We start from the raw sequence: 9842 nt of genomic DNA on the forward strand, positions 1-9842 counted from the left end.
GCTTACACTAGTCACTTTTGAACTGCTCAATGGCAGGCAGGGGGAATGACCTCTGGTTGGCAGATGTTCACTCAGTATAACCCTAGATTGGACATATAGTTACCCTGAGTCAGGCCAGTCATGTGTTGTTGGATTATTCCTTGGAGATATACTCATTAGTGACTGTTAAAGTACCTGAGTCATTAGGTGCTTGTAGACTATGCCCACTGATATGCGCATTAGGTGCAAGCTGCCTAGCTGTGCTGACACTGACTAAAGCTGTGAGTTTTCACAATGACATGGCAGCCGATTACACATGCTCAGATTTACCATTTATCAAGAGGCAATGGTATCAATTATGCAGTTATCGTTATACACACAGGCAGTAATAAAGGAAGTAAAAAAACCACAGTGATGACTCGGCAGATCAGTGTAACTCCAGAAGAGTCCAGTGGGTCCAGAAGTTCTTTGGATGCTGGTTAGATGCTCTTTTTGGGCAGAGATCCCAGCAGCAGCCACCAGGTCTGGATAAGTCCGTAGAGTTCTCATGGACAAAGCTTCTGAAGGCATCTTAGGCAAGACCTTGTCTTTGCTGGTTTTATAATCCTCTGCAGATGGGTCTATCTTATTTTCTCAGTCATCTTTTACTTCCTATTAGTTCATTTCAGGTTGCTCATGATCCCAGATAGCAATAGTTGTTATCATTTCAGTTCATTCATATATGCTTATGTCTTTGAGGATAAGGGGACAACTTCACTATGGACTTAATTCTACTGGAGATGAGTGACCCCCATTTTAAGACATCAGGATCACAAATTATTATCACATATTATCAGGGTAGACAATAACTACCACCTGGGGCTGAAAGCGGGTAACTCCATTTATTCAGAAAACATTCTGTCTTGATTATGGTGTCAGTTGCTGTGAGGGACTTCCTTTTTGCCACTCGTTCTTAACAAGGTTTGATTCTGAACTGCTAACATTCTACTGATTTCCAGGTGAAGAAACTGAATGCACCGGCCTAGCCCATCAAAGTACTTGCCCCAATACTTTCACTTTAAAAGTTTTCCACCATGTCCAGAACTATAGTCCGTTAATCCCCTCATTTTGATCTCTTAAGAGAATAAACAACACATCTCATGTACACACCCACACCCTTCTTCCCCCAAATACCAAACACATAAAAATCCAATCTGTCTCCTTCTACCTAAGCAATTTTAGCCACTTTTTCATAATTACCTTAAGCTCCCTGACTTGCTGCTCATCCTTTCTCTGGTAAAATCTCATCCCTGTATAGCCCCACTTTGTGTTTCCTCAGTGACACCACTCAGCTTAACCAGAAAAATATCAAAAGGTGTTCAGAGGTATCATCATAAATTCAAATTACTTACACAACAAATTGGCCCTAAATATTTCCAGAAATCAATAAAAGTTTTGTTTCTCCAATGACATCATTTCTTCAGAAAGTCAACATGTATACCCAATATTTTCTATATTCTAACTTTTATTCAGCTTCTCTCAACTGATGTCTTGCCAAATTATTCAAGGAGAAAATATATCCCATTAGGCAAGAGCCGATTATCTTCCCATCTCCTAAGAAAATAATATGCACCGAATGCACCCACCTCATCCCTCTCTGACTCATCATATCAGAAAAAGTACCCCTGCTTTTATCAAATGGCAAATCTGAGATAAAAGATTTAGACAGCCTATAATTCTGGCACTTGGAGAGACCAATGCAGGGAGATTATTTGAGCCCAGGACTTTGAAACAAGCCTAGGCACGTTAGGGAAACCCCATCTCTAAAACAAATACAAACAAACAATTAGCTGAGAATGATGGTGTGGTGGCACATGCCTGTAGTCCCAGCTACTCAGGGTGGGGAGCACTGAGGTGGGAGGATCACCTAAGCCTGGAAGATTGAGTCTGCAGTGAGCCATGATCACAGCAGTGCACTACCACCGGGGCAATAGATATTTTCAAAATGATCTTCTCTGTTAAAAATAATCAAATCAACAGATGGCCATGAGGCTGAGGTGACTCCAGTGTGCTCAATTCCTCCTTAAACAAACAAAAACTTCACTCAGTGTAAATAATAAAAGGAAACTTAAGTGTAACCAATCAGAAATCACCAACTTACATTGAACTTTCCACTCTAATGATCCAAATGAAGCCAATGCTTCACTTTACCCAATCAAGTATTTCCTTTTTCTTCCACATTCACCATATAAAATCTTCCACCACTCTCCCTAAGCCTCTCTGTTGGAGCTCTGAACTGTTTGCAGTCTGGGGCTGCCTGGTTTCTAAATTTCTGAATGCTCAAATATACTTCTTAATGTTTCAAAGTGCCTAATTGTATCTTTTAGCACCTCTCATGATGACATCATTCTTTCTGGATCCTCAAGTTCTACCTCCTTCACTAGATTGATTCCTCAGTATGTCAACATGTTCTCCTCTACTATCGTAAAGACTCTCCTAATATGGGCAGTTTCTTACCAAACTATACATACTCTTACTATGTAATCCAGCAGTTCCACTTCCTAAGTCTTTATCCAAATGACCAGAAAGTGTATGTCCAAACAAAAACCTGCACACAGATGTTTACGGCAGCTTTTTAAAATAGCTGCCAAAACTTAGGAGGAACCAAGACATCCTTCAGTAGCTTAACTGATAAATATACTGTGGTATATTTAGAAAATAAAATATTAATTACCTCTAAGAAGAAATGAGCTATTGAGCTATCAGAAGAGACTGAGGAATCTTAAATGCATATTACCAACTGAAAGAAGCCAATCTGGAAAGTTATCTACTCTATAATTTCAAGAACATAACATTCAGAAAAATGCAAAACTATGGAAAAGATTGGTGGTTTCCAGTGGTTAGAAAAAGAAAGAATAAATAGAGCAATAGAGCACAAGATTATTACAGTACTGAAAATATACTGCAGGCTATCGTAGCAGTTATAATGATACATTCATTATACATTTCAGTCTCATTATACAATTATCCAAACCCTTACAATGTGCGTCACCAAGAGTATCACTCTGAGTGATGAATATTTGCCATTGTAAGTTTACTGACTATAATAAATATTCTACTCTGGTGTAGGAGGTTATAAGTGGAGTGACCAGAGAGTGTACAAAAATTTAGGGCATATGAGATCTCTGGACTCTGCACTCCATTTTGCTGTTCCCTCAAAACTATTCTAATACTATATCTTTACAAATCTATAACTGTCACATAGCCCATTTCAAAAGTCTCCAACTGGTCTGAGCCACTTCTACTAAAACTTGGAAAACTCTGGTTAATAAGCTAGATTTGACCCAACTGGCAAGAAGAGGCAGGAGAGACCAAGGCGAGGGGAGTATATTGCACATGCATGCACCAAGAAACTGGAGGAAGCTTGGAGGTTCTTTAGCCTGGTCCTGAGCCTATTGAAACTGCAGTTACAGACACAGATGCCTGGGGCACCAATCTGAATCTGCCAACATCCAAGGCCACATGATCAAAATGTGCAGAGTCTCCTCTGTGATCAGTAGCTAAGGATGTTAGGCCATAATTGGACCAGGATGGGAGATAAACTGAGAACAATAGAATCTGTAGACTTTTGTTCCTACCCCCAAGCATTTAACTCTTTCCTCTTGCCACAGGTAACAGGGAGGCTCCCTGTGAACAACATCTCCATAGCCTAGTTGTGTCACCCTTGGCCTCTTATACCCTCCTATGGCACAGTCAATCAGGACATCCAACCCTGCAAACTCAAGGGTCCACACATGGCCAAGATAATGTAGGAGTGAACAGAACCCCCACTCTGATCTGCAGACAAATGTGCCCTATCTTCTGGGCCTTTACCAGCAACTGGAGGTCCTGGAAATTTCCAAACACACATCAGTGTTCTAAACTGCAGGCTGCTTCCCCATCCTATGGCAGAATAGACCTTTTCTCCACCAGACTTGACCTGTTATCCAGTTGAATGAAATGTCTTTTTAATACAGAAACAGGGCACAGAAACTAGTGTTCCTTGGCCCTGAACCCCATCACACAGTCTGCAGATACACATCAGTCCCAAGCAAATACCACAGAATTGAGGTCTCAGGCCCTGGAGTGTACTCTTCGGCTCTGCTTTTTTGGCAAGTCTGCAGGCTTCATGCAGAAAAACAAAAATGAAAATAAAACAAGTGATGAACACACATACACACACACACACACACACATACGCCATAGTGACTAACAGAATCTCTGTCCAGGGAATTTGCAGAGAGAAGAGCAGAAACCATCCCAGGGTCCTTCCACAGTTACATCCTTGAGTCCCTTTTCAGACAGTGTCGTCTAGACCTGTCTTAGTCCAAACACCACCACCCTGATATGCAGGAGCTGGTTTCCTTACCTAAAATTCAACATCAAGAAACAATTTCTTCTACTTAACACTGAAAGAAATATCCTCAAGCAACGTCCTCATTGGCAGGGGTGGAGTAGGGGAGTTTCTTAAAAACTGAGGCTTCTGCCCACCATCTAGAGAACCTGGAAAATTCCATCTACACCACAAAGTCCAAATCACTAGTCACTGTCCCAGTGTATGGCAGGCTAAAACATCTCTCCATTAGATGTGGGTTGCTATTTCATTGAATAAAATGACTTTTCTATTACAGGGACAGGATAAGGAATCAAAAGGGTCTTATGACTGAACTCCAGCATACAGTCTGCACAGACACTAGGCTTGTGCAAATATGACACAGTGAGGCCCCAGGATCCTTGAGCCAGCTGAATGAACTGAAAACAGTGAGATACATTCATCAAAACACTGGGCTTCATGTTGAAAGAAATCAGTCCAAGAAAACACACATTGCACACACATATACACACACACAAACACATATGCAGACACCCTAGTGGCCAATAGGTCCTCTCACCAGGAACCTGCAGACAGGAGAGCAGAAAGCCTCCCAGGGGTTCATCAGTTTGCTTTCTGGAGCACCTTATTAGATGAGCAGCCCCAGGACAGCACTGTCTTATCCTGGTCCAGCTCAAACTGCCACTTCACCAGAACTTCAGAAAATTTTCTCCTTTTTTTTTTTAAATGATGAGGGAGAACCTTCCAATATTGTCCTGATCAGGGTGAGTGGAGAGGAGGGTTTCCTAGAAAGGCAGGGCAGAGCTGAAGGCCTCTGGGTTAGCTAGCTGTGAGCTTTTTATATGAAGGCAGGTAAGACTGGACAAGTAGGGGGATTAGATAGGGGATGGACTGGGGTGTGGAGAACTCCAGTTGGGCTCTGTACACCAGGGAAAATGACCACAAGACGTCTCATCTTCACTGCTCAGAGGAGGTTAAATGTGCTATGAGCTAGAAAGCCATATGGGAGTAGCTGATGAGTCATCAAATGAGAGAAACCTGAGTCCTGTGTTCCACAGGCCTCTGGTCCTTGTTCAGGCAGCAGGTCACTGTGAGATGTGGCCCCTACCAGTCACCACCTTGATTGCATGCTTCAGGGAAAGAGACTGAAGTCCAAGAATGGGGTCTTGCTCACCACAGGATGATGGCTCAGTGTGCAGAGATGAGCTACAGCCCAAGAGGCAGAAGGTGGAGATGACCCAGGCTGGGCTGGGGTATCCAACTGAACATGCACTTGCTAAGAAGCTGTGGGCTGCCAAGATGCCTTGGGACCCTGGTCTGGGTCTAGACTTGCAGCAAAACAGGTTAATGGTAAAAGTTTTTGGGAAGCCAACCCACTTTTGCTATCATCCACGGGTGAACAAACCAACCCCCACAACCTGCATTAACCACTTCCCAATCCCTTTGAAAGCCACCTGCCCCTCTGATGGACCACACAACAGTGTCGTGCATTAAGGCACAGGTAGACAAGGCATGCAGCCATGCACACTCCAGGGCCCACACATGTCCAGAATACACTGGTTCTTGTTGAGATATGATTCTTCCAAACACAGACAAACACTCCCCATTCTCCTCAGCCACTCCCAGCAACTGGAGGCCTAAAAACTTTCATGCATGCCGCTATGGTCTAAACCACTTGTGGTGGTTCTGATTTCCATTTTCCTGATAATCAGTGATGTTAAGCACCTTTCATTTGCCTTTTGGCCAACTGGATGTCTTCTTTGGCTAAATGTCTATTCAAATCAATTGCCCATTTATAAATCTGCTTATTTGTGGGCTTCTTGATATTTTTTTCTTTTGTTTTTATTTTCCTATTTATACAAGTTCCTTAGGTATGTTGGATATTTGTTAAAATGCTTTTCAGCTCCACTGCCCAGTTATAAATCTGCTTATCTGTGGACTTTTTGATGTTTCTCTGTTTTATTTCATTTTTTCCCTATTTATTAAGACCAGTTCCTTAGGTATTTTGGATATTTGTTAAAAAGCTTTTAAATTCCTTCATTGGTTTCTTTGTTGTGAAGGTTTTCAATTTGACATAGTCTCATGTTTAGTCTTCATGTCTCTACTTTTGTGACATACTCAGTAAATTATTGTCAAGACCCACGCCTAGAAACTTCTAGAGAAAAACCTTAAAAAAAAAGATTTCTCATTTCAGGTTTTACATTCAAATTTTTTTTTTTTTTTTTTTTTTATTGAAGACTCGCTCTGTCACCCAGGCTGGAGTGCAGTGACAACAATCTTGGCTCACTGCAACCTCCACCTCCAAGTTCAAGCGATTCCCCTGCCTCAGTCTCCTGAGTAGCTGGGACTACAGGTGCATGCCACCACGCCCAGCTAATTTTTGTATTTTTGGTAAAGACAGGGTTTCACCATATTGGCCAGGATTGCCTCGATCTCCTGACCTCGTAATCCACCTGCCTCAGCCTCCCAAAGTGCTAGGATTATGGCGTGAGCCACCGCACTCAGCCACATTTAAATATATCACAATATACTCAGAAAACTGAAATTTTCTAAATTAAATCTTTTTAAATCTTTAATAAATTGTTATTTTTTTTTTGTAGTGGATGGTCTAAGATAAAGCCATGGTTTCCTCCTTTCGCATGTCGATACTATTCTTTATCATGTCGATTCATTTCTGCATATTTGATAAAAGAAAGTTTTATTTCCACATTGTAATTGCTTGTCCCCCCTCCCTTTGAAATATCTGTTGTCTATCTATATAGGTTATTTCTAGTGACTTCATTCTGTTTCATTGTTTATTATATGTATATTTTTATGCCAAACATGCAAGTTTGGTTACTGTAGCTTGTAACATGTTTTGAAATCAAAAAATGTAATGTCTACAACATTGTTCTTTCTCAGAACTGCTTTGGCCACCTTGTTTTCTTTTCCCTTGAGTACAGTGGAATTCACTGGTACATGACAAGGTGGGGCTCCCTAGGTACCTTCCTCTTCAGGGGGTCTGGCTTTGAAAATGTGTTGAAGAGAGTCTTAGGATGATGGAGGATGAGTGGTCCAGGAACTTCCCAACAGCTAAGGGCCTCTCATGCTCTTCTTGGGGCTGGGGGACTGGGGGTTCTTAATCCATGAAGACCATGTGAACCATAAGATACCCTACCCTGTTGTTGTAGCCAAATTCACTGGCAAAGTGGTCATCAAGTAAAATGCCAGCACCAGTATCAAAAGTGAAAGATTGGGTGTCACCATTAAAGTCAGAGGAGACAACTTGGTGCTCAGCGAAGCCCAGGATACCCTTGAGGGATCCCTCTAAACCTTGTTTTACCACCTTCTTGACAGCATATTTAGCAGGTTTCTCCAGATGGCAGGTCAGGCCCTTGACTGACAGATCCATGGTGGGAACACAGAAGGCCATGCCAAGGAGCTTCTTACTTATCTCAGGGATGACCTTACCCATAGCAGCCTTGGCAGTGCCACCAGATGCAGGAACAATGTTTTGCAGAGCACTGTGGCCATGATACCAGTTTTCTAGAGGGTCTATCCACAGTATTCTAGATGGCAGTGATGGTATGGACTGTGGACATGAGTTTCTTCATGATGTCGAAGTTGTGATGAATAACCTCATCAGGGGGGCTAAGCAGATGGTGATGCAGAAGACAATGTTGATAACCTTGAGGCTGTTTTTGTACTTCTCATGGTTCATGCTCATTACAAACATGGGCAAATCAGCAGGAGAGGCCAAGATGGTAACCTTTTTCAAACCCCCCTCTAACTAAACTCCAGATTTCTTCATGGTAGTGAAGATGGCTGTGGGTTCCATAAGCATCATTCCCTTTGATTTTGACAAGATCTCTCTTCTGAAAGATGGGAATGAGATTGCCATTGATGACAAGCTTCCTAGTCTCAGACTTAATGGTAGCATGGAACTTGCCATGGGTAGAACCCTACTGGAACCTGTACTCCATGAAACTGGGATCAAGGAAGGGGTCACTGATAATGACAATACCTACTTTTCCAGAGTTAAGGCATCCCTGATGACTAGGTACCTAACACAGTCATATCCTTTTTTTCTGGCCTTCACTTTCTGCATAGTGTCTCCGAAATATGGCTGGTGGTGTGCAAGGTTTGGCTATCTGTCAAACAGGAGGAACAGAGAGCCAATATTTGTGTGCTTTTCATGTTCCATATCAATGGTATTTTTTCTAATTTGGTGTAAAATAGTCATTGAACATTTGAAGGAGCTAGCATAAAGTCTGTAGGTTGCTTTGCAGAGCATGGGCACTTTAACAATGGTAAGTCTTCCGACCCATGAACACAAGAAGTCTTTTCATTTATTTTTGTGCCCAATAATTACTTTTCCTGATCTTCTCCCTTCTCCCACCTTTAACTCTAAGCAGTGTCTGTTATTTGTGTTCATGAGTTCTCATCAGTTAACTCCTACTTACTTAAAAGTGAGAGCATGTGGTATTTGACTTTCTGTTCCTATGTTAGTTTGCTAAGGATAATGGCCTTCAGCTCCATCCATGTTCCTGCAAAAGACATGATCTCTCTTTTATGGCTACATAGCATTTCATGGTGTAAGCACTACATTTTATTTATCTAATCTATCAATATTGGGCATTTAGGTTAATTCCATGTCTTGGCAATTGTAAATAGGGCTGCAATGAACATTCATGTACATGTGTCTTTTTGGTAGAATAATTTATATTCTCTTCGGTATATACCTAGAAATAGGATGGCTGGGTTGAATGGAAATTCTGTTTTCAGCTCTATGAGGAACTGCCATACTGCTTTCCACAATGGTTGAACTAGTTTATACTCCCACCAAGAGCGTATAAGTGTTCACTTTTCTTCACAACCTTGAAAACGTGTTTTTTTTTTTTTGACTTTTCAATGACAGCTATTCTGACTGGTGTGAGATGGTATCTCATTGTGGTTTTGATTTGAATTTCTGTGATAATAAGTAATGTTGAGATCTTTTTATATGCTTGTTGGCTGCATGTATATCTTCTTTACAAAAGTGTCTTTTTATATCCTTTGCCCACTTTCTAATGGGGTTTTTGCTTTTTCTTATATATTTAAGTTCCTTATACATGCTAGATGTTAGACCTTTGACAGATGCATAGTTCACAAATACTTTCTCCCACTGTCTGTGTACTCTGTTGAGAGTTTCCTTTACTGTGCAGAAGCTCTTTAGTTTAATTAGATATTATTCGTCAATTTTTGCTTTTGTTGTGATTGCTTTTGGCATCTTTGTCATAAAAGCTTTGCCCATTCTTATGTCCAGGATGGTATTGCCTAGGTTGTCTTCCACGGTTTTCAGTTTTGGGTTTTACATTTAACTCTTTAATCCATCTTGAGTGAATTTTTGTATATGGTATAAGGAAGGTATCCAATTTCAATCTTCTGCATATGGCTAGCCAGGTAACCCAGCATCCAGTTATTTATTCAATAGAAAGTGCTTCTTTCCTCTTTTTTTTTTTTTTTTTTTTTTTTTTTTTTTTTTTTTTTTTTT

This window comes from Cebus imitator, unplaced genomic scaffold (genome assembly GCF_001604975.1).
Source record: "Cebus imitator isolate Cc_AM_T3 unplaced genomic scaffold, Cebus_imitator-1.0 Scaffold997, whole genome shotgun sequence".
In the NCBI taxonomy this organism is placed as follows: domain Eukaryota; kingdom Metazoa; phylum Chordata; class Mammalia; order Primates; family Cebidae; genus Cebus; species Cebus imitator.